The sequence below is a fragment of the Phalacrocorax aristotelis genome, chromosome 14 (genome assembly GCF_949628215.1).
Source record: "Phalacrocorax aristotelis chromosome 14, bGulAri2.1, whole genome shotgun sequence".
Lineage (NCBI taxonomy): Eukaryota > Metazoa > Chordata > Aves > Suliformes > Phalacrocoracidae > Phalacrocorax > Phalacrocorax aristotelis.
In genome coordinates, this window is record NC_134289.1 from 17,613,737 (window position 1) to 17,637,856 (window position 24,120).

General features: G+C 41.6%; 1 long non-coding RNA gene across 3 annotated transcripts in view; it reads left to right on the forward strand.

Annotated features, from left to right (window-relative positions):
* LOC142064450 (uncharacterized) overlaps window positions 1-24,120 on the forward strand; it is a 112,732-nt gene that overhangs the window by 31,851 nt on the left and 56,761 nt on the right. Inside the window, exon 1 of one of the 3 annotated variants that reach the window (XR_012663109.1) lies at window positions 15,229-15,250. The exons of the other annotated variants lie outside the window; for them this stretch is intronic. This is a non-coding gene — a long non-coding RNA (uncharacterized LOC142064450). Of the gene's footprint in view, window positions 1-15,228; window positions 15,251-24,120 lie in introns of those variants that run through there. 3 annotated transcript variants of the gene reach the window in all.

Sequence of the window (24,120 nt, forward strand, 5' to 3'; positions counted from 1 at the left end):
CTCATCCTTTTAAATGAGTTACTGTATGCCTTCTCTCATATCCGTGTAATTGGCTGAGCTGTAGATATGCGGTGTCTGCATTCAGTAATGCAGCGAACAAAAGCAGAATATAATGCACAAGTCAGATTCGTTAGTCAGACAGCCTGATGAGACCAGAGATACAAAATATTTCTTCATTTGGAATATTGTTGGATTTAGCAATGTAATTTTAGGTATCGAAAGAAGCTGATTGCTTATCCCTGATGTTCTGTGGTATCCGTTTCTTTGTGCTGCTATTCGTGATGGAGGAAGCTTTGAATGCCTTCTTTGATGCATGTGGAATCTGTAGAGGGATCTCTGGAGTCCTTACATTAACGTACTGCATGCTACTCTTCATTTTCCATACCCAGAGAACTGATGGTTTGGAGGTGATTGTAAGTACGTAAGTTTACTGCAGGAAAACCTTCTCGGCTCTCTTCAGATCCTCACTCAAACCAGAAATTTGGGTGCAGGGCAACGTTTTGGACCTCTGTGTTAGGAGCACTGGGTATGAACATGAAGTGCTGTTCTGCTGAGCAGCTCTGGGCATGTGGGGCTGTATTATCAGTAACTGCCTGAAGCAGGCCCTTCCTGCTGAGGGATATTTTTCAAGCGGACTGATATCTCCCTCTCCAGTAAGCAGTAGCATCCTTGTGATTCCATTCAGATGCATTGGCTTTTGTGGACTAGAGTATAGGGGGGTGGATGTTGCATTGAATTTGGTATCTCTCCCAAGCTGGCAGGATTGTTTCCAGCTGTCAGTGATTCACAGTAGCCAAGTTGCTGTCCCAGAGTTCAAGTTAGTGGAATTTGCAGTTCAGTTTCCCTTGAATTGTCTGGCAGAGATGAAATTTCCCATGAACAAAGAAGAGCAGTAGAGATTGCACAAAGTAGAAGCTTTGAATGTGTTTTGGGTCTGAAAAATTGCTGAGAAGTGTCATCCTTCCTCAGTCCTTCCTGGTGATAGCTCCTTGCCAACAACCATGTTCTCAGGTGTTTCATTTTGTTCTAACTTCTTGTGGTGTGCTTCTTGCTGAACATCTCCGGTTTCCAGAATTGCATTAAAAATGTGATAAATAAATCTCACATGATTGTCAATTATTCGTTCTCTACATGGATGACAAACTTCACTTGCATCCTGCCCTTTCAGCAGGGTAACTGTTTTGTTTATGCCAAAGAAAAGGGGCACAAATGTCATCAATGCAGTTCAATCATAGAATTAATGTATTTACTGAGCAATAAATTACATTTTATCCTGTCTTTTTTTGCTACTAGTTCATTTTTAGCAGACAGGTTATCTTTGACCCTTATGTTAATGTGAAGGAATATTTGAAATAGCTGGGGTATACCATGTAGAATGGGGACCTGGGTTTACATGTTGATTCTGACTGTTCTGGTAGTGTGTGGTTCCTCTGGAGAGCCTGCTGGGCTTCAGTAGAGCTGCGTTTGGACATAGGCAGTGTTAAGTGCTGGCTCCTGAACAGTGCAGAATCAGTAGGATGCTTTGGATTTTATTTTTCTTTGAAGATGACTGTTATATGACTGAGAATCATTGTCATTTTCCAAAATAAATAAATCTGAAGCTTATTTGCCTCGTTGGTGCTCTGGTTTAGAGGATCAGAATATCTGGAGCAAATTCAGTCTGCTGCAGGTATAGTCAGTACTGACTAGCCGACATCTGTAGCTCCGTTATACTGAATGCTCCTCCTTTCTGTCTGTGGTTGGTACTTGAGAACCTCGGGCATGTGTATCGAAAGTATCTTCTAGATCAGCGTGCTGTTTGAAAATATATGAAAGGCAAAGAAAATAGCAAGTGTTTGCTACTCAGTGTTGTGGCCTTTCCATTGTCATTAGTCTAGTAAAACGAAACTCCAAGAACCCAGAGTTAAGATAATGATATTTAGTTCACTAATCAGATGAGCAAAGGGGGAAGAGGTAATGGACACAATTTTATTTTCTGGATATACTAAGCAAGAACAGTCTGAGAAGATTAAATGCATATGTATTTCAGATTCCAGGTACATTTATCCATTAAACAGGATTCCCTTCTTCTCTGTGGTTCTATATTTACTTCCTTTGTATGCCCCTCTATAAGCAAGATCCATAAAAATTTTCTGTCTTCTTCAGAGGAATCACAGATCATGAAACTACTCTTTTTCCACACTCTAGTACTGGTTTGCCACGTTGATAACTGCTCATGAAGATTCTCGGTTCTCTGATATCAATCTCTTAGCTTATAAAGATCCAGATGTGCTTGGTTTCTTCAGCCTTTAATGCCTGCTGGCCAACTTGAGGGATTTAAAATATGTTTGGTTATATGTGTAAATATTGTGTTAGGTGATTAACTGTGGCTCTGCTTCTAGTCACCCTAAGAAAGCAATATTTCTGACTACTTATGCACATGATGCATCAGGCTTCAGGGACTTCTTTCCTGCACTGAGTATTTTTGCTGAGATAGCTAATAAAATTAACCTTGTCCCCAGTTGCCCAGGTCTTCCTTCCATAAATTGGAGAAGTTTAGTATTCCATATTTGTAAGATCCTTCCTGCTAAGAGGATCATTGCAAGTTATATACAAGTAATGGGGTTGAAAGTAATCTTGGGGCTATAGGGGGTGATATTTATAGTGACATAATGACCCTTTCGGGGTCCTTTTCTCCTCTGATACAAAGTGTGCTCATTTCAGTGCCTGGTAGAATCAGTTTTCATTTTTCATACATCCACCATCACAAGAAAATGTTTTCACTTGAAACAGTTCAACCTTACACTTCATTTTATGAAGGAGCGTGGAGGGTAGGAAAGTTCCACCATGTTGGCTGCTGAAGACTTGTTTGCATGAATGAATGCATCGAGAAAAGTTATGATTAACTTTTTTAAGATAAGAAGTCAGTATGTAGTAAACTCAAGTACCTTAAATCATGGTGCGGGCTTCTTATTCCGAAATAAGTTAACCTGAGTTTGCTGTTCCTTTAGCTTCCTTTCCAAATTCGCAAAGAATAAAAGCTCCCTCTGTGTGTGTCAAAGAGTTTTGCTGATGATCTCCCCTATTGATCTCAGTGGCATAATTGACCCAGCAGAAGTCATACAATAAACGCAAAAGTTCCTAATGTTTAACACTTAGATTTTCTCAGCTTAGTGTTGTGGTACTGACTTTGGTTGTTGTTCAGAGTCCTAAGAGCAGCCTTTACTAGAGGTCACGTTGCAATTAGCATCACCTTGATTAGAGTGGCCTAATGATGGTCTCAGAATTGTACTATAGCGTCTTGAAACGCACAATAGATTATAATACTGTGTAGATAACATATTGTTACCTGAACTTCAAAGTGCAGTGTTTCGTAGTCCCTTTAAAGGGCAGGAAAGGATATGAGAGGTAGAGAAGTACATACACAAATGAGAAGTAGCACAGCACAATATAAATATGATTCTTCGTTTTAAAATCTGGAATTTTTTTAAAGACATGACAAATCTGAAGTAATATATTTTGGAAGTAGCGAGTACTTTAGCACAAGTAATTTAAAACCTCCTTTTCTACATTTCCTCATCTATGCAAGAACAGAAGAGTTATTCAGAAGAGCTGAGCAAAAGCAAACCTAAACTGCTAGCAGGAGATACTTTTTATTTTGCCCAAATTTGTCTGTGGAACTCATGGCCATGCTTGTTGTTAATTCTGAGGTATAAATGGGAGTCAGTGGGACTGGTGCATGCATGACTGACGGAAAAGAGGGGGGAAAAAAAAGAACCAGATAGAAGAGGATATAAGCTCACATGATACAGTGTGAGTCAGTTTCTAAAGACTGATTATTTCCATGAATATTTTAATACAGGATTTCTTTAAGCTTTTCAAAAGGGGTGGAATGGCTTATTTCGAATTGTCCAATATTTGAGCAAGATAAATTCCAGCTCTGGATTGTCTTCTGTACTATCATACATCATGATATCCTGATATCGTGAACTAAAGTCATCATTAACTACCAGGAAAACAGTGCCTCAAAATTCACTCTCTGTTTCTGGAATATGCTTTTTGTGGAAGGGGAGCTCCCACAGAAGACTGACTTAATTCAGCTTACATTTTCCTCTGTTCTACCTTTCCTCTTAGTTCTGTGATTTATAACTTCTTTTGTTCTTCCTTACCCTGTTGATAGTGCAGGATTCCAGATCCTTCAGTCATTCTCTCCTTGCAGCTCCCATCTGGATTCATCCCAGCTGACTCCTGCAGTCTAATACAGGGAATCTCAGACAAAGCATGTAAACTCATATTTTGGAAATCAGGAATCAAAAGCATATGTTTCCAGCGAGGAAGGGAGTATCTCCATCTTAGAGTACCTGAACTGCTGCCAAAGTGGCCAGTCCTGGGGCAAAAAGTGAATAGTAAGTTTTCAAGTGTTATGAAGATATCCAGTCAAAAAAATTGTTTTTAAGTCAAGAATACTGTAGACTATTTCTTTTACTGAGCTACCTGGGAGAATCTGAGTGTAAGGGAATTTGCTCTATGTGCGTGTAGCATTGAAGGCAGTGGATGTGCAGAAGTCCTTCAGCAAAGTCCTAAAGGCAGCAAGCAGTCTTCAGGGTCACCTGTCCAGCACTGACTAGTTGGCAAACTGTCTCCCCTACCTGAAATGGCACCTGCAGCTTACCGTTTGCCATGAAATTGTTAAGAAAAGTGTACATTTATTCCTTTGGCTCCACAATGCTTTAAAAGTGCTTCACAGCTGCATGTCTGTTCCTCTCTTCTAGTACTCTGTGGCTCTGATTTGTGTTTGAGCTGTTTCCTTGCTCTTTTTTCTCCAGCTGAAATGTTCAATCTTGGCATAAGAAGAGGTCCCTCTTGCTTTTGCTGCCTGTATTGTAGCTTCAGTAGCTGAATTTGAGGTAGAATGGTGGCTTACTTCCTAACCCAGCACAGGTGAGGAAAAGCAGCAACACAAAGCAGGTAGGTACATCACAGTTCCTCACAGTACATCACAGTAGTGAGGGGAGAGAAAGAGAGAATAATGGGATGATGAAAGGCAAAACATTCCCTGAAACGAGGTTCTCAAAGAGCACGGAGAGAACGTGTGTGGTGGAGAGGGGGTTGTCTCAAAAAGCTGCGTGTGTTCCCTGGAGGCTCCCGTGTGCTGTAATTGAGTCAACATGTCAAAGTGAAGTATGTGGCGAGCTTTGGGAGTGGGGGAAAACTGCTGCTTCTGCACATACAGGGCTTGGATGAGCCCCGTCTTACAGCAATAATAAGCACTCTGCTTTTGCATGGCTGAAGCCACAACACAACAGAATAGCTGTCCAAGCAAGCTCTATAGCTGATGTTTCTCTAAGAATTGCTTTAAATCTTCGTTTCGTTGGGAGGCTAAGAATAATTGGCTTTGGCTCTGTTTCTGAAGCAGATGTGAATGAAGATTACGAACAGAGGGGAAGATGACTGAATGTGCTATTGAGATACAGGCAATGCAAGCTGCAAGGGCCTTCCTTAATTTATTTCTAAATCTCAAAAAAAAAAAAAAAAGTCTGTATGTCTTAAAATATTTCTTATGTTGTGTAATGTTTTGGGGATATTCTGACTTTACTGTCTGATTTTTGCTTTCTAAATGGATGGAAAAGGGATGATTACAACACACGGTCCTGGCGGATAGTTGCAGTCTTTGCCTGTGTGATCTCATGCATGGTGCTGCACTGGCAGCTCTCTCTTGGCCATAGCTCACTGCAGCATTGCCCTAGGAATTCATATGAACTTGGAAATCCTTTAAAGCCAATGTTTCCATGCTAACAAGCTAATTTTTGTCATGATTGTTTTTTATGTAGACTCTTTACCTTTGGCGCTTTTGTATTTTATAAATCATGCTTACTGACATATTTGATGTTCTGATTGTTTCCATAGTGACAGTAATGGCAGAAACCTGCAAAAGGAAGGTGACAGCATTGTAATTTCAAGATTAACTGTTTTACAAAGAAATGGTTTAAGGGGTGAGAATGCAGTAGATTTTTCCAAGCAGTCACAGAATATTTAGGAGTACTTGGAGGTCAGAGAGAAAAGGCAGCAGGGCAGAAGGATTGGTTTGGTATTTTGGCATTTGTTTGTGTGGGGAAGTAGCGAACACAAAGTCAGCCTAGAAAATATAAGATGTTTTCAGCAGCACGTCCCTTTCTTGATGCTCCAAAAGATGATGAAATTTAGAAACGCAGAAAACCGTACAAATGTACAGATTCTCTTCACAGAAGAGGTAAGAGTTAATGAGCCCATGAGACAATGTGTAACGTACTTTTGTTTCATAATTTCTCCCTTCCAAATTCATAACCTAAGTGCAGGAAGCTTTTAGCGTTAGAAATCAAACACAAAGCCATTAGTGAGAGCATCAACCTCCTTTTTTTTTCCCTCTGGTACAATCAGCTGTCTGATTTTATTTTTTGGGAAGCAAGGCTTTATCCCCTTTCGTTACACATCATATTACCCATGTTTGTCAGTAAGATACCTTGAGAGGATGCAGGTGTTTGATTAGAGTCCATGCTGCAGCAGAAAGGGTTGTTTTAAAGCATTTTGTAGGAGAGACAAGCCTCCCTAAGGTGTTGTTTTGTAGTGGGTGTTGATGCTTCTGTCTGCGGTGTGGTCACTTGAAGCTGTTGCCTGAACTATAATGTATGCCTAACTTCCTTATATCAGCTCAGACAAGTGGGAGGAGATGACATGAGAAATGCTTGTAAATTATGTTAAATATTTTCTTTCAGAGACTAATCCTTTTCTCTGAAGCATCTGATAGCATTCAAAGTGCGCTTTCGCTCCCCACCACCATCACAGTGCCTAGAATCTGTGTCAGGTGCGGACCTTGCGCCCAGGTAGTTCTGCCTAGGCAAAGTCAGCCTGTGCTGCCCATCTCCGGGTGGCAGGCACATCTCCTGCCCTGGGGAAATCAAGTAGTAAGACACCGGTGCTACACTCCAATTTAACACATTGTTAAATTCAGATCTCTTATGCCTTCCAGCCAAAATATGGCATCATACTGTAAACTGAATTCGTGTTACATCTTATTACACTGGGGAAGAGAAGCCAGCAGCTGGGAACTTGTGTTGCCTTGAAAGTTGCAGAAGTTACTTATTCGTGCCTGAGGCCTCTTAGGTCACATCTGCATTGTTACCTCAGCTGGTTCTTCCATTATTTTGGTATCTTGGGAGTGGAGGTACATTAAAAATATGTAATTCATGGTGGTTCTTTATATTTATCTGCAGTGTTTTGGTCAGCTGGCATGTTGAAAGGTGTTCTGATTCTGGTTTTCCCTTCACCCCACTGAAGGGGAAGTTTCTTTGCATTGTACCAGCTGGAATCACGGTGTGGAAAAGTGGAAAGTGGTTTAGAAATCGTGGGAGCAGTTAGTTGTAGCAGAAAGGCTGAAGTACGTTGTGCCATCTGTTCTAAATACTGTCCTCTTATTTGCAGAAGGATACAGAATTAAATGAAATCAGTTTCTTCTTAAGAGACAGGCTCATTTATAGACAGTTAAGCTCTTGAGATGCTGACTTAGTGGGAAGATAAGATGATTGGTTCCCTCTCACCCCCCAAAAAAAATCCCCAAACCTGTTGTTTTTGCATTATTTACACTGATGGACCTTTAAGACATAGCTTAGTGCTGTGCTGTAAGTGGTGTCCTGTGTCCCAAGCATATGTTGGACACCATGTGTATTTCAGTAGCATTATGAAATGTAGACAGAAATAGACATTTAGGCATGCTTCTGTCATATGAATCTTGTATCTAATTTCTTCATCTGTAAAACTCCTTACCATTTGCAGCCTTTTCTGATTCCCCTTAGAATGAAGGGTAGTATTTTTCTTTTTTGCACTGTTAGTGATAAAGTTAGTGCTGATTCATTTGCATTGACCCCCCCCGCTGCTTGTTGAAAGATAGCTTTATTTGCGGAGGTATCACAGTGTGCTTAATTTAGCTTGCAGAATCTTTGTAGCTGTTCTAATCTTGTTATTTATTGCTCTAATATGAAATAGGTAAAACCCAAGAGGAAATTGGGGGGGGGGAAACACAACAACAACAACAACAACAACAACAGAACACCCAACTATTCACATGTAAATTTACCTATTAAAGCCATAAACCATGTAGATTTGGATAGCATTATATTAATTTCTTGAAGTAGAACTTTCCTGTAAATCTTGGAAAAATATCTGCAAAGAAGAAAACTTTTTTTTTTTTTGAGTCTTTTGCTCCTGGTTCCAATTGCAGGCAGCTGTCTGATTTACACTCAATGAAAACTGCTAATTGTGCCCTTGTAAACTTTTTCAGTTCAGAGAAACATGTATTTATTTGCACATGAGATACTGAAAACCTTTACTGCAGATACAGTATTTCAGGGTTCAAAACATATATGCCTCTAATGCTCTTCTAAAAGCTCTTCCCTCACTGGTTGATAGCTTTCACCTCTCCATGTGTCATTCATGTGTAGTGCTGTTGCAACTTCTTGGATAACAGATTGACATGACTTTGTGTGTGGTGTTTTAGATAGCATTAGCCAAAAAAATTGTTAGGAGTCTGTCATTTTCTCTCTGTCTCCTATGAAACATGAAATTCTTACGATGTAAGGGATTTTTCATTTATTCTTTTTGTTTCTAAAGTAGTGGAAAGATTGCTTAATGGACAATGTTGAAAAAGAGTTCCTATTTTATGAAAAGATTTTAAATCACTCTGACTAATTAAAAAAAAGGATTTAACCTAAAGTATGTTAAAATTTCAATCCCATGGGATTCTTAAGATCTTTACCCTCATGGGGATGGTCTGAAAAATAATGCTGATTCTTTTGAAGAGATTTTTATTAAATTTTTTGATTAATTTTGTGGCACACTTGAAGTTAGGAAGGTATGGAGTTAGTATCATTTTGCTTATTAGAGAAATATATTTTGATAAAGTTGTATACGTGGAATCCATCCCTCCCCTTTTGGGGTGGTGTGGCTGCAGCGGGAAATGACTGGCAATTCATCGGTAGGGTGTGTTCTTTTATTGATGACACACACGTCATGTCATCAGGTCAACTCTGTGTACTCTCTGTCCATATTCATTCCTACCTTGAAATGACTTGTATTGAGAATAGCTCAGAGATATTTCAGCCATGGTTGTCAATTTAAATTAGGATACTTTGGCACTCCAGAGCGCTGTCCTCAGACTTTTTTGAGGTCTGGACTTCTTGGAAGATTTTTGTGTGCTTTCTAATCGTGTGTTTTTTAGCCTTTTTTTATTCCCAGAAACCATTTTAATGTATGCTTTGAAAGATTGATGTGTTGTATTTTCACTGTTTTCTCCTCTGAATCTTTATCACTGAGTATCTGTCATTTTGCTTGTTCTTTCTCACTTCTGCATTTTAGCCAGGTAAAATATGAGTTTTCTTCCATGATGCTCATAAGTGTAAATTTGTAGTTCTTTTGCCATGTTTATTAGAAACTGTCTTTTGTTTAACTGGGATGAAATTGGGAATGTGAAACACAAAAATAAATGTTCCTTTCCCACAGCAGATAAACTTTTGACATTGACAGGATCTGCAAAGCTGTTAACAACTGCATAAATTATTTCTGTGATGGTGAGTGATTTCTGACCTGAAATCAAAACGGGTGTTTATTCCTCAGATGGTGATGATAAGTTAATGTGTTGTTTAATCCCAGAAGTAAAAATTCCTTATAAAAAAAAAAAAAAGTCTGAGTTGTCGCTTCAGAGGCATAGAAGCCTGAGATGTTGCCTTTTTTTGTCCATGGTATTCAGTGGGGTAGTTGTTGGCTTGGGTGGAGGTTGCTGAACTTGAGTCTTTTGCCCTGTCAACTTGATAAATAACCCTCTTTCTTTCTCTGGTGTGATTATTCTGGGGCTGAAAGGTTCTGGTTTGTATGAAATAGGGGGGCATTGAGGACCAGAAAGGCAGCTTAGTGAACAGTGACTTGTGGCTGCCCTGCCAGTCCTTCCAGTGTTCTGGCTTTTAGCAAGGCGTTTTTGCTGTTGTGTTAATTTATGGCATAGTATCAGTCTCTGTGAGTACCTGTGGATATGGAGTGTCTGATTGAGCTTCCCTCAGAGTTGTGAGCAGGAACAAAAGAGTGTTTAGTCTCCACCATTTCCATGTGTCAGGTGAGTCAGTCTGGGGCTGGGGGATCTCTCTGTTGTATTAAAAAAACACCTTTCAATGCATTTTCTCTTGGACACTCTAAATTCTGGCTCAGTCTCAGCTCTGTTGGTCAATGGATGGTTACTTAAAATGTGGGATATTTGCTAAGTGTTAATGTATTTAATGTGTTTTTTAAATGTAGAACAGGGTTGCTCGTTTCCCTGTTTTATTGTGGTACTTCAGGGAATAGCTGTGGGTGAGGTTCTACTGCTAAGCCATAGCACTGTTACAGCACAGTCACTTCACATGTTAATTTCCTTGGTAGGCATGACAAGGTTTTCAGAGCAGGCATCTACTTGAAAAAGTTAATTAATTCTGGGTTCACAACTGTGGCAGGAGAAGACCTGTTTGTTCCCTGAGCAGGTGCAATAGAGGGTGCTATGATGTGCAGTTGCCAATGCCATGGCCCTAGTGAGATGCACCGCTGGTTCGGGTTCACCACTGGTTCACTTCTGTGTAAAATTGCTGCCAGTTGAGACGGTAGCTTTTGTAACGCAAGAGCTGCGTGGAGACCACCAAACTCAATCAGAACCAGTCAGCTTCGTTCTTAGCCAGCCTGAAGCTATTGCTGTATTCCAGCTTTTATTATTGCATGACAAGCACACATGGTAGGCATTTCTTTGGATGTTGGCTGTGCTGTACTGTTTATTCTTCTGTTTCGGGAAGCTGGATAAGACCTTGATTCTGTCCTCACTTCCGTACCTCTCATTAGGGTGCCTTTGAGACACTAGCTTTAGCCAATTAATTTCCAAAACGCGTATCTTCTTGGTGAGACACAAACACATTCCCTTTTGGGTGGCTGTAGGAAAATGCACAGCAGGACAGTGCGGCTGGTAGAGCTCTCTGCTCTTGCAATGTTTTTTGGCACATTTCTCAATATTGGTAACATCATCAGTGTCTTCCCCCTTGCCTAAAGCGTGCTGCTGGAATGGATTTGGGAAAGGTCTCAATTTCCATGGGTATAGAATCATAGAATGGTTTGGGCTGGAAGGGACCTTAAAGATCATGTAGTTCCACCCTCCCTGCTATGGGCAGGTGGTTCAGAGCTCCATCCAGCCTGACCTTGAACACTGCCAGGGATGGGGCATCCACAGCTTCTCTGGGCAACCTGTGCCAGTGCCTCACCACCCTCACGGTGAAGAATTTCTTCCTTACATCTAACCTAAATCTACCCTCTTTCTTAAAGCTAGTACCCCTTGTCCTATCCCTACATGCCCTTGTAAACAATCCCTCTCTGGCTTTCCTGTACCCCTTCAGGTACTGGAAGGCTATGAGGTCTCCCTGGAGCTTTCTCTTCCCCAGGTTGAACAACCCCAACTCTCTGTCTTTCTTCATAGGAGAGGTGCTCCCAGCCCCCTGATCATCTTTGTGGCCTCCTCTGGACTCACTCCACCAGGTCCATGTCCTTTTTAAGTTGGGGACCCCGGAGCTGAATGCAGCTCCCTAGGTGAGGTCTCACGAGAGTGGAGTTAGAGGGGGAGAATCACCTTCCTCAACCTGTTGGTCACGCTTCTTTTGATGGTGCCCAGGAGATGGTTTCTGTATTCCTCCCAGGCTACATGTCCTTGCTTCCACCCACTGTCAGCTTCCTTTCTGTGTTTGAATTTGTCCAGGAGCTCCTTGTTCATCCATGCAGGCTTCCTGGCATTTTTGCCAGACTTTCTCTTTGTTGGGATGCATTGCTCCTGAGCTTGCAGGGGGTGATCCTTGAATATTAACCATCGTTCTTGGCCCCCTTTTATCTCCAGGGCTTTATTCCATGGTACTCTACCAAGCAGATCTCTGAAGAGGCTGATGTCTGCTCTCCTGAAGTCCTGGGTAGTAACAGTTTGCTGTGTGCCCTCCTTGGTGTCCTAAGGATCTTGAACTGTACCCTTTCGTGGTCACCAGCTGCCCTTGAGCTTCACGTTGCCCAGCAGCCCCTCCTTGTTGGTTAGAACATGGTCCAGCATAGCACCTCTCCTCATTGGCTCCTCTATCACTTGGAAAAGGAGGTTATCATCAACACATTCCAGGAACCTCACGGATTGCTTATGCCCTGCTGTGTTGTCCCTCCAACAGATATCGGCATAGCTGAAGTCCCCCAGGAAGACCAGGGCTTATGAATGTGAGGCTGCTCCTATCCGTCTGTAGAGGGCCTTGTCCACTCTGGCTTCGTGGTCAGGTGGCCTGTAGCAGGCCCCCACTACACTGTCACCTGTCCCTGCCCTCCCTTTAATCCTGACCCATAAGCCCTCGGTCAGCTCCTCATCCATCCCAAGACAGATCTCCATGCACTCCAGCTAGTCACTGACATAGAGAGCGGCACCCCAACCTTGTCTCTCCTGCCTGTCCTTCCAAAAGAGTCTTTTGCCTTCCATTCCAACACTCCAGTCATAGGAGCCATCCCACCACGACTTGGTGATGCCAATAGGATCACAGCCCTACAGGCATGCGCACATCTCTAACTCCTGTTGTTTATTCCCCATGCTACGTGCGTTTGCATAGAGGCATTTGTAGAGGTATAGTTTTTGGATCACAGGAAGACAAATGGATGATGTTAGCAGACGGCAAGCCTTTGAAGTATGTTAGAATCAACTTCAGAGAGAAAGAAAATCCCTTCCCTGAGCTACAGATAAACAACAATGCTTTCAAACCTTCAGGAGGATCAAGGTGAAACTCAGTGAACAGCAAGTGCAGAGAAGATGATCCTGCTTTGTGACAAGTGGCAAAAATACCTTCTTTCCTTTTTGTGCTCCCGTAACAAAGCAAAATAACAAAGTACTCTGAGATTGTTCTAGGAAAGGAACATAAAAAGCTCTTTATGTTAAATATCTTCATCTTAATAGATGTGGGTAGAATATATTTTAAAAGGGACAGAAATATCTTCTTGGAATTCTGAAATATCTTTGAAAGTTAGTGAAAAGAACTGAATTTGTCTGATCGTGTGTATGCATTTAACAGCATTTATTTGCTTATTTAGACCTGTAGGAGGCTGACAGCTTCCAGCTGATGTTTGTCACTCCCAGTGTAGTTGGCTTTGGCTGGGGGAGAGAGAATGGTACAGTCTCATTTCTCTTTTTCTTGTTAAAATATTCAGGAAAGAAGGAAAGTACTTCTAAACCATGTACCTGAAGTATGTTTCAGAAGGTAACTGTGCCCCCCTTTACCTAAGGAAAAGGCTGACTTGGGAAAATGAGTTGGAAGGCAATAGAAAGTGGCTGCAGAAGTGAAGGGACTGTAGGATTGTTCCCTCCAAGGTCCCTTTTTGGTTTTTCCAAGATTCAGAGTCTTGAAAGACAAAAGAGAAAAATAAAACACATTTTTTTCAGAGGAGGAAAGTATTTTTCAAAAGCAAGAATGTATTTACATGCTTTGAAGTGGTAGGTGGTGGATAAAGGCTGAAGGTCACTGGACAGGGTGTGTATTAACATGCCTTATGGGTTGCAAAGTCATGAATGGTAAATAAAGGCTTATGTAAGAAACTGAAAAACAGATGTCCAAAATTCAAATGGGAACAATGAAGAAAAATTGATAGTTTTAAAAAAACTATGATTTTTCAATATATTTGCTGATACATGAGGACTATTGGGAGACCTCAAAGGAACTCTCCAGGTCACCTTTAACAAAAAGCTCACTGTATAGATAAGGCTATAAAAAAAAAAAGTACCACACAGCATCATGTCCCATATGCAATACAAACCTGAGAACAAACTAGGAATTGAGAGGTGGTGGGTTTGGGTGGGGGAGGGAGATTTAAATGTGTCCTTCGGGAAAGAATCTGTGTAAAGAATTGAGAAGGAAATAAGATGGCAGCGGCAGCAGCCAGGATTTGCAGAGCTTTTCAGTCCTTTGTTTGGTTATCTTGCATAAGTGCTTTAGCCAGAGACTCTTTCAGTAGCTGCATGGGGCCAGCTTGGAACACAAACGTGCATGAATCCAAATGTAATTTCCCTGTTGTGCACATTCTGGCTGTGACAGCTCAAGTTATGAATGTAAAATAGCAGAGAAAAAAGTTCAGAAGATGGCCAGGCCTGAAATGTTAATAAGAGCTGACTTACCCAGAGCTTATGTGAGCTCAGCAAAGGTGCTGCCCAAATTTTAAGTCTAGCTGCTTTGGTCCTTCATTGTGGCGTGCCTTGGAAAAGAAGAAATACCCTGTTTCTCTGTGCGTCTAAGTGATTCAGTGTAAAAGAAGCAACAAACATTAACTTCCACGTGAGATGCAAAGCAGGCAAAGGGCGTGATACTAATTCTCTGCTCCAGTTTGGAGTCAGTGCTGGCACACAGACTGAGTCGCCATCAGTGGCTTCAATCTGTAGACATGAAGTACTGTACAGGGAACGACGGTGTCTTTTCCCCTTTCCGGCAGCTCTCTTTTCTGTGGGGCAGTAATCTGCAGCTTTCCCTAATTCGCAGTGCTCAAGAGGCATTTGTCTTTCCTCTGGGGAGGACTGGTGCAGAATAAGGGATTTCCTCCCCCCACATCTGTACGCTGCTTGCAGAAAGGGCACCTCATCGTGGCTGTGGGACAGCTTGTCTCAGGGACTGTACAGGCAAGGAAGGGGCTTTTCTCACTTTCTACGTGTAACTTGCACAGCAAAGAGAAGCTGCAAAGTTTACAACTTTCCCTGCTTCTTCAATGTCAGATTTTCCTGGTCTGTCCTCTCTTTCTCTTTTTCCAACCTCCTTCCATCTCTTGTTACCATGGAGAATGAAATGCCAGTTCCATTCAAGTTGTCGGCTGAATAGGTTTTGAGGTTGATGGATGGTGAGAATCTCTTATCCCTCCTTCTCCAAACACCGCCCCTGCCTGGTTCTTGACGTTTCATTTGCCAGAGACTGGCAGTCAGCGAGAGGGAGCTGAAAAGGAGGCTGGCAGTGTCCTGCTGAGATGCTCTTTCAGTTCCGTGGATGAAATCAGCAGCCGTGAGAAGGTCTTAAGGACTTCGGTGCAGAGCCTTGTACTCAAGCTGGCTGAGGCATGAATGCTCACTTGAGTGCATGCTCCCACTTCCCCAAAGCACCCAGGGGAAGAAAGATTCATGTACGAGACTTGTTCCTGCTTATGACTGTGTTTCAAGGGGTGATGTAACCTCTGCAATGTAAGGGGAAAGGTAAGGAAGGAATGAATGAATACAACGCATGCTCCGGCATAGCCTGTACCTCTTGTATGTACTTCTTTTAGCCTTCATGTTAGCGTCACAAAACACAAGAAGTGGAATTTCTTTGCTGCAGTCCGACTTGCATGGTTTCCTGGCTGCGATGCTGAACTTAGCAGGAGAGTCTGTGGTTAGTGGGATTCTAACAGTCCCTGTATGCACTGGTTGCATACACACGGTATTGCTAGCGCAGTGTCAAAACAGCCTTCTGAATAAGGTAGCTTTTAATAACAAATGTGTGGAATTGCAGATCTTGACAGGCCCGGGGTTGAAATGTGATGTTGAAGATACTGCTGAAGTGCATGAAATGGAGCTACAAAGCAGAAAAATCAAAGCAATAGCACTGTAAAAAATTACACAGACAATATTTCTCTGTTGTGATTTATTACTTTTTATGCTAGATAACTACGGCTTAAGAAGGGATCAGGAGAATTTTCCGCTTATGCTGAAAGGCTTAAGCTTGTCCTTTTTACTGGAGGAGTTGTTTTGACTGATGACCACTTAACAGAGCTTGGGAGAAGTGAATACCTGGCATTGTTTGATAGGTATTCACTTCTGGAAGTAATGGTTAGTAAATCTTATTATTTTAGAATTTAAATTCAGACATTTTTTCCAGCTAGAAGCATTCCATGAACACTTACTTGTTGGGAGGGGGAAAATATTTTTGTGGGCTTTCTGCTAAAACCCTCTGTGTGAGGACTGTACCAGCGTAGGAATTAATACTGGTGGTATACTTTAGTGGGTGGCATTTCAGTTTGTATAAGGTCCTATGTGGAAATTTGTCCTGGGTGCTTTTGAAAATCTGTGCTTGATAAGTGATTGTGAACTCTTCCTTTCAGTACGTCTTTTCAGAGCATTGCACTGATAAATATTTCCACACCTTCTATATGTTCCTAAACTTGCTAAATAAATACCTCTTTCTACACTACCACCAATAGCTTTTTTATCTGTTTTAGCTCCTCAAGAGTTCACTTCCCATTTGATGCTTTATGTCTCGTTTGTTGTTGAATTGTTGTCTCCCTGCTGGAGTTTTCCTACTGTGCAGTCACTTTTCCCGTTGTGCAAGCCACTTCCAAAATGCTAATACGTTAGCTGTTTGGCCACTGGTGTCTTAGAAGGGGATTTTTCATTCCTGCATCAGAAAGGCAGGTGTGTTTGTCAATATGTACAAAATAGAGATATATGTATATGAAATATGTGTGAGTTACCATCCCATTCTTTAATTAGTTTATTGTAAAGGTTCTAGGAGTATTTTTGTCCCCAAAGCTAGGGGTTCCCTGGAGGGATGCACACATAGTAGACCTGATCACCCGTGACTTTTAGTCATATGAGGTAATGTGCAGGACTCTGATTTCCTAGTTTGAACCTGGTTGGCTAGAGTACTGTGAGAAATGCAGATTTTTTCAAAAATCCACCACTGAAGCAGCTTCTTTTTACTGCAAATACATCACCCATGTCAGATGGAGTTGAGAGAAAGTGATACAGGAAAGAAAAAAGGGGGGGAGGTCCACTGGGTACAGAATGATACTGTAGTTTGGGATTAGCTTCCTAACAGGCACTCAGCTTCGTGTTACTGTTTGTGAGGGGTAGGGGAAAGGGTGACCACCTGTTTTAACATAGTGATTTTGAGGGAGCTGAAACAGCATCAGCATCAAGGCTTGCACATGTATTTCCATTTATTCAGTTAACCTGCTGAGGTTTTTGATTTAGATATTACCTTCTCTATGAAAAAAACATACTCCTACCTGCTTTTTAGTGTGCATGAGATGAAATCCCCAATCTTTCTCTCCCACTCGATTTGTTAGGATTGTTACGCTAATAGTTTTAGAGGTTGACAAAAGTTTTTCTGTTTTTTTCTGACAGGTTTTAGCGTCTGAAAAAAGATCTTCTGGTTTTTGACATGGATATATTTAGATTCATTTTGCCCTCTGACATGCCTCTTTCTCTTCCCCCCATGAAGCTTGACCTTTACTTGATTGGGGTTTTTCTTTATTATTTTTATGTTTTCTCTAATGAGGATTAGACTGACTTAATAACAGCAACAACAATAAATTTCATTATTAGGACACATTTGGTAGCTTCTCTACTTCTTTCCATCTGGTCTTTGGATAAATTATTCTTGGAAAATTTCTTAATGTCCCACTCATTTAGATTCAGAGGTGCAAAATACTGGTCTGGTAACTGCTTCTCTGTAAACTGTCACTCTAACATTTCACAGGTTAAGATTTTAATGAATATACTGTGGTCAGTACTATTAACCACCAACGGAGAGGTTTTTTTTCTTTAATAATACCTAGAAATATCTCTTGGTTTCAGGCATTGGTGCTTAGGTGGTGGCCACTATAACCCAGTGATCCTTCCTGGTACATACTGTTCTCTTACAGTGTTTTTTCTGCTGTTCTGAAGGTTGACTGCTGCTGGCGTGGTTTATTAGTATACTACTGTCTAGATTTCTCTAGAGAGGCAAAATGCCATGAATTCCCCAGCTATGGAAATCCTAAAGATTTTACCCTTTGCCTTAGGTTTTGATTATGGAGTTTAGTTCTCATATTCGTTCTTTCTTGAATTCACTCTTTCTGAATTCTGCAATAGTCCAGCACACCACAGACCTTTATATTGTACAAAATATAAGCACTAAAAGCAAAATGCAAACACCCAAATGTGTTGCGATTTAATGTAAACTATTTATTGAAAGCCAAACTTTCTGAATCTGTGCTCTTTCTGAAATATCTTCCCCAAGCCTCAAAAATAAGTTGGATTTGGAAATGCAGCAATATTAAGGAATTCCAGAGTGGCGGTGTTGTCCTCTGCCTTTGGACTCCGTAACCTCCCATCACTGAATTTGTTCAGCTTTCCATAGCCTCTGTTGCAATAACGCATCGCAGATCCTGAGGCGTGTTGCGTAGCACAGGAGACCTTGGATGCAGGCAGTCCGTCATGCACGTGTGCCTGGAATCTTCGAGCCCAGGAGTTCATGTTATGCATAAATGGTATTTTAGGACAAAAAAATAGCAGTATGAGGAACATCAGCAGATTGTGATACCATATCCAGCAACTAGGGGGGCTGAAGATCACCTTACTGACGTGCCTGCTGTGGTGGAGAGGAATGGAATAATTCTGTATTGCTGATTAAGCCCATGCAACAGATTGCTAGCTAACTTCTTGTTTGATACATTTAAATGACATCTCAGTTAATGCTACAGCTAGTTGGAAGACAGTAAAATAAATTCGTTAAATGTGTTATTCTAACTTTCTTGTTATCTGTCAATATATCATCTTTGACAAAGAGTGCTCAATCATGTAGAGAACTTACTAATGCTGCCTTAAAATGTTGATCTAATGAATAGTTACACTAAGACTAGGAAAATTTGCTGGATAATTTGGCTGTTCTTCATCTGGTCATTATTGTAACCTCTATTTTTTGTCTTTTATTCTTTCATTTCACTCAAGTTGTCCCTTAGTGGAAATTAGGGTACCTAAATTATTTTCCATATTTTCCCAGCATTATCTAGGTCTTTTATCTGTCTGTCCCTTTTCTTCTACTGCTTACCTCTTCTATAAATGTGTTGGTTCCTCCCTGCAGTCTTTTCCTGCTGTACTTTTTTCCTCTGCTACCGTTATTTTTCCCCCCTCCTTTCTCATCTGAACAGTAGCCACTTGTCATTTTCTTATCTCGCCCTAAAGCCTTCCGGCTGCTATTTACGTACAGGCAGCTGGAGGAAGATCCAGCTCTAAACCTCCCTCAGTTTGCTAGATGTTTTACTTCACCTTTTCCTCAGTGATCAGTGCCTGAGTTTCTGTTCAGAGCTTTCTCAGCCCATGCAGCATGGAGCTGACCTCCTTCGCTTCAGCTCCGCTCCGCTCCTGTCCCTGCTGCCCAGTGTCCCTGAGGCCCTGGTGCCACAGTGAGGATGGGCAAAGCTTTGTTCCCTGCAGCTGGGGAAAAAGCCCCAGGAGCAGCAGGCTGAAGCCGTCTGTCCAAAGATTTATGAAGACAGCTCTCCACTGATTTGTACTTTGCAAGTTACCTCAATAACCTTAAAGTCTGGAAAATTAATTTTAGTTTAGCTTTTGCCAAGGCTCCCTACCAGCTCTGGTCAAGTGAGGTTTTAAGCCCTTCTGTTTAGGTGGGTCTATATGCAAAGGATGAGCATTGTCCTCCCCAGTTGCTCATTCTCGTATCTGAAGTGTCATTTACTGGAATCTCTCTACTTTTTGCCTCTTGTAAAATCTAAACTGAATTACAGGCATAAAATTATATCAGCTGGTTGAGTGTGTGAGGAATGAGAGGCAGTGGGGGTTTTGATGGCTATACCCACAGCCAGAATATTAAAATCTATGGTATCAGGTATCTAAGCTATTTTCTAGTGTATTGACAGCACTGATTGTATAAAAAGTTTCCAGCTGAGGCAAAATGTGTTTCTGTGCTAGGTCAGCACACCAGGTGATCATTTCCCCTCACCTGGCAGAGCTGCTGTTCCACAAACTGTGTGGCTGCTAGTTAAAAGACTCAGATGTGCAGTAACACTGTTTATTAGGGAGGGGAAGATTTAGATAATTGCTAAATACTTGTGATGGTTTGACTGGAAAAAATGTGGCAATTTCAGGCACTCTACATTTGCTTTTGCCTCTAATCCTTGTCCAAGTCACTCTGTTGTACCTGGCACACTTCATACTTAAAATTACCTTGCTTGGTGTCTGAGACTGATTTTCTGCCTGATTTTTTTTGTGCCTAAACATCATGCACATAGTATTGGTGTATGCATTATCTGTAGATGTAGAGCATTGAACTCTCAGAGCTGGGATTTTTTGCTTATTTTACATTTTGCATAGCAACTGAAGTTCCTGTTGTCTTGTCATAACCCAAATTTGGAACACAAAATCAAAATGAAAAACTGTTGAAATATAGCACAGGAAGCATGACAAGAAGTAGTATTAATCTCTTTAATGTAAACAGTATTCCCTCTAACCTTGGATTTCTGAACAGGCATTTGATGTCAATTTACCATAAAGACTGGAAATAGCAGACTAATGCAGGATGGAGTCAAATTTGGGTGCAACATGAGGGATACCCCTTTCAATTGGATGGATTTGTGTAGCGTATGCCTCAAGGCCAGCTGATGGCAATTTCAGATTTGTCCCTGTGAAATTCAGTCTTGTTCCAGATCTGTAGCACTTGATACCAATACATCCCAATACACCCAGTCTGGTTATCTTTTATTGGCTCTCTATTGCTCTTCTCCAGCTGTGATATTGGATTTCTGTTCAGTAGAGAAAAAAGGTGGGAGAGAAGCAGGGGAAGGAATATCTGAAAGTGGTACTTGCTTCTGTTTTAAATAAAAGTTAACATTTTTTGCAGCAGAGAGATGCTGTAGAAAAAAAAGGAGGGCACAGCAGGGAGAGCTTTTGAAAATACTGCTTGTATTTCACTGTTGTTCAGGGTTTTGACTCGTAGAAAATATTCAAAGTTTGGTACCATATTACAGTTTAAAAGTCTAGATGCAAATATCCGGTAATCTCAGTTGCATAGTGGTTCTTGAGATTTAGGACTAGAGACAGACAGGCACACAGAGACTCACACTCACACACTCTCTGTGGTCTAATGGACTAGGACATTCTCTAGCCAGCCTCTGTATCCCCTGCCTTCCGCTCTAGTTTCTATAATAAAGATCCTGTTTTGTGAAAGGTGATCTCAGACTATGCTTCTGCTGGAAAGGTCAGTGTTGCTCTGGTCTGCCTCAGTTGTGGCATTTCTGTCTTGCTTCAGTTCCTGCAGTCAGGCAGCTGTAGGGTGCATTCGATCAGCTCATAAATCTGACCGACTGATAATTTTCTGGTGATTAGGTATTTGGATCAGTGTGCTATGAATAGGCAGGGATGTGGGTCCACCTTTTTTGCTGGTAGCCACTAAGGCTGGTCTATGCTGCATGTGGAAGCGTACCCTGAAGCTGTTAACCCTTCTCTGTAATATGCTTTTGGATGTCTGACTGAGCAATATTATGTTGCAGATGAGTACAGGACAAGCTGTAGTTTCTTCCATAAGCAGTATCTCATTGCAGTATAATAGCTGCGTATGTGTGAGTTGTGATGTCCTCTTACGCAGGGCTTTTCAGGCTCCGTTGGGCTGAGTATCATCTGCAGGGAGAACCTCAGCTCTGGGCCAAGCTAGTGTGGGCGTATGTGGAAACACACTTCTGTTCCATCCTCCCCAGTCGTCTTCTCTCATGTTTGCTCTCTTTTGGGCCTTACCCCATAGGTCTGGTTACCTCTTCCTTGTTTCCTGGGACCTTAAACTTGTGTTCCCATCTGTGCTTTGCAACCCCACAAGTCAGGCATTGTGTAAGGTTAATCACAAACACCAAACCTGTGCTCCCATGCCTCATCCTGTGGTCCCTCCGCTCCTGCCAATACACAGAACAGTGTATTTGCAACCTCAGTCAAAAGACATCAGCTGGCTTGGCAGCGGAGCTGGCCCCACCGTTCAGGTGAGAACCAACAGGATGCCATCAGGAGTTGCTGTCAAGTGCTAACTTGGAAATTGTTTTTGAGGTTCTCTGCTTTGGCAGTTGATCTTCAGAGACAGTATGGACCTTTTATTGCCTTCATCCAAATGCGCTTTTTCTGGATTGATGGGGAAGGGGTTTATACAGCAGAGGAGGTGGCTTCTAGTCCCATCTTCCCATTTCCATATTTTATCTAAAACTGCTTCAGTTGTTTAAAGTGTGTGGGTTTGTTACTCTGGATCATGGATATAAATAGATGCCAGTAGCATGAGGCCTTATCAGCTGTGAGCAGCTGTACTTGCATTTTCATTTCAAATCTAGGTATCTAAAGTGCAGATGAAGAGCAAAACTTGGTTTTCTGGAAGGTAAAACTTTTAAATACTTTGGAATTTGTTGAAAGTTATTGCCTCTGTGCTTAAAGTAAGCTAGCATTAGCCTTTTTGGGGCAGGTGGTTACTTACTTGTTGAAGCTTAGAGTTAAGGTTCAGGGTGGTGAGTATTAAAGTCTCTAATGGTTTGGTTTTTAAATGCTATGTATGTATGGACAATCATGCTTAATGAACGATATTACTTGCACATATCAGACAGCCTAGAGTCAAGTCGGATTTCCTTGAGAGTATCAACTTTATACTCCTCAGAAGTGGCTCTTGGATAATGCCTGAGGATGCTGGGAAGTGAAGAGGTATACACACAGGCAAAACTTTAGGGGACAGGGTTTCAAACGTTGTCCATACAGGAATCCCAGGCTCAGACCTGGAAACCAGTACACAGGATTTTGTGTGGCTCAGACCCTGAGGTAATTCACCTGCTGAGCCTTCATCAGCTTTGTTCAGAGCCACTGCTGATGTCCCTGGTTCGTGCTCCCAGAACATGCGACGCTGGAAAGGTGGCTTTGGAGGATCTGGAAGAGCATTCAGGAGCCAGCTGCGGTCCACAACTTGCAGATTTGGGCTGAAGCGCTGGCTCCACAAGACTTAGAGCCATGGAGCTGATGATAGCAGCAGTTCCAGGAGGGATAACTGGTGAAAGAGTACCATATTATATGTACTGTGATCCCTTCTGCTTTGGGAGATGTGTCAGATGGGCTTTCTTATGGGGCTGCCTCTGTACCCCAGCTAAGGTCTTCCCAGAACCTGGAGCACTGCAAAGCATGGTGCAAAGACACTGGGTGTTCGCCTCTGTGCAACAGGGTTTGTGTGCTCAGGGTTATCCTGTTATCTGGCTATTCACATCTCCCACTATCCTGGGCAGTGGGAAGCTTAGTTTGTTAATGGTTGGTTGAAGGCTGTATCAAGTCGTGTCTGACCAAGCTAAGAATAAAGTGGTTAGTTCAGATGTTTTCTCCTGGGATGCTCAAAGTTAAGAACATCTATGGAAGAGGTTGAGAGGGCAGGTCCTGTACCTGACTCTGCTTCTAGATCCATCTACCCTTGAATAATGACTTTCTTCATAAAACAAATGTACTCACTTTCGGGTATCTTTTATCTCTGTAGTAAGGATGGCAAAGGTGCTTCTTTATTTTCCAGTTCCAGGAAAGCCTGTAGACCTGTGTGGTTTGCATGCGCTAAGAAATTTCACAGCAGGGGTATTTTATGAAGTTAAAAAAAAAAAAAAAAAGCAAGTTTTCTTCCAGTAAAAAGTGTCAGGTTTTTTGCCCTTACACATTATGTTGCCAAATTATGAAAAGGTGTCCAAAAGGTGGTGTGCATGAATATGCTACTTACCATAATGTCACCTCCTGCAGGAAGCAATGCTAATATTTACTTTTATTTGCTCTGAAGGGATAGAAAAGTATTGTTCTCTCCTTGGGCTTTGGTAGTCTACAGATAAGAAATTAACTGCATTTGTTAGTTGTAAAATCTGTTGCCATCTTATATCGAAGTTTTCATTTCCTGCACCTGGTTTTGCAGCGTTTGTTATGCTGGGTCTTCAATAGTGTCGTGTCGTGCAAGACATCTTTGCTCACCTAGGAGAGTACCTCACTGTGCACTGGTTTTCTCCTTTCGGCTGGAATCCTGTGGTCTTCCTAGTCCTTAGCTTAGCCTTTATGCTTAACAGGTACAGTAAAGTGTAACAGACCGAGCAACAGCACATGGATGAGCTGCCTCTTTCCTTCAGGAGCTTGTGACCAGAGGCTAGTCAAAGTAACGCTTGATAATTTTTATTTACCCAAGAAGAAGGAGGAAAATGAAAAAATCTGGCTGAAAAAGATAAGACCAGTATGCCTAACTTGTAAGGCATACAAGTTTCTTCTTTAATATTTTTATTTTATTTGCAACTTCAGTTAATTTCTAGTCAGTTCAGTTATTACTGTTCCGGGCT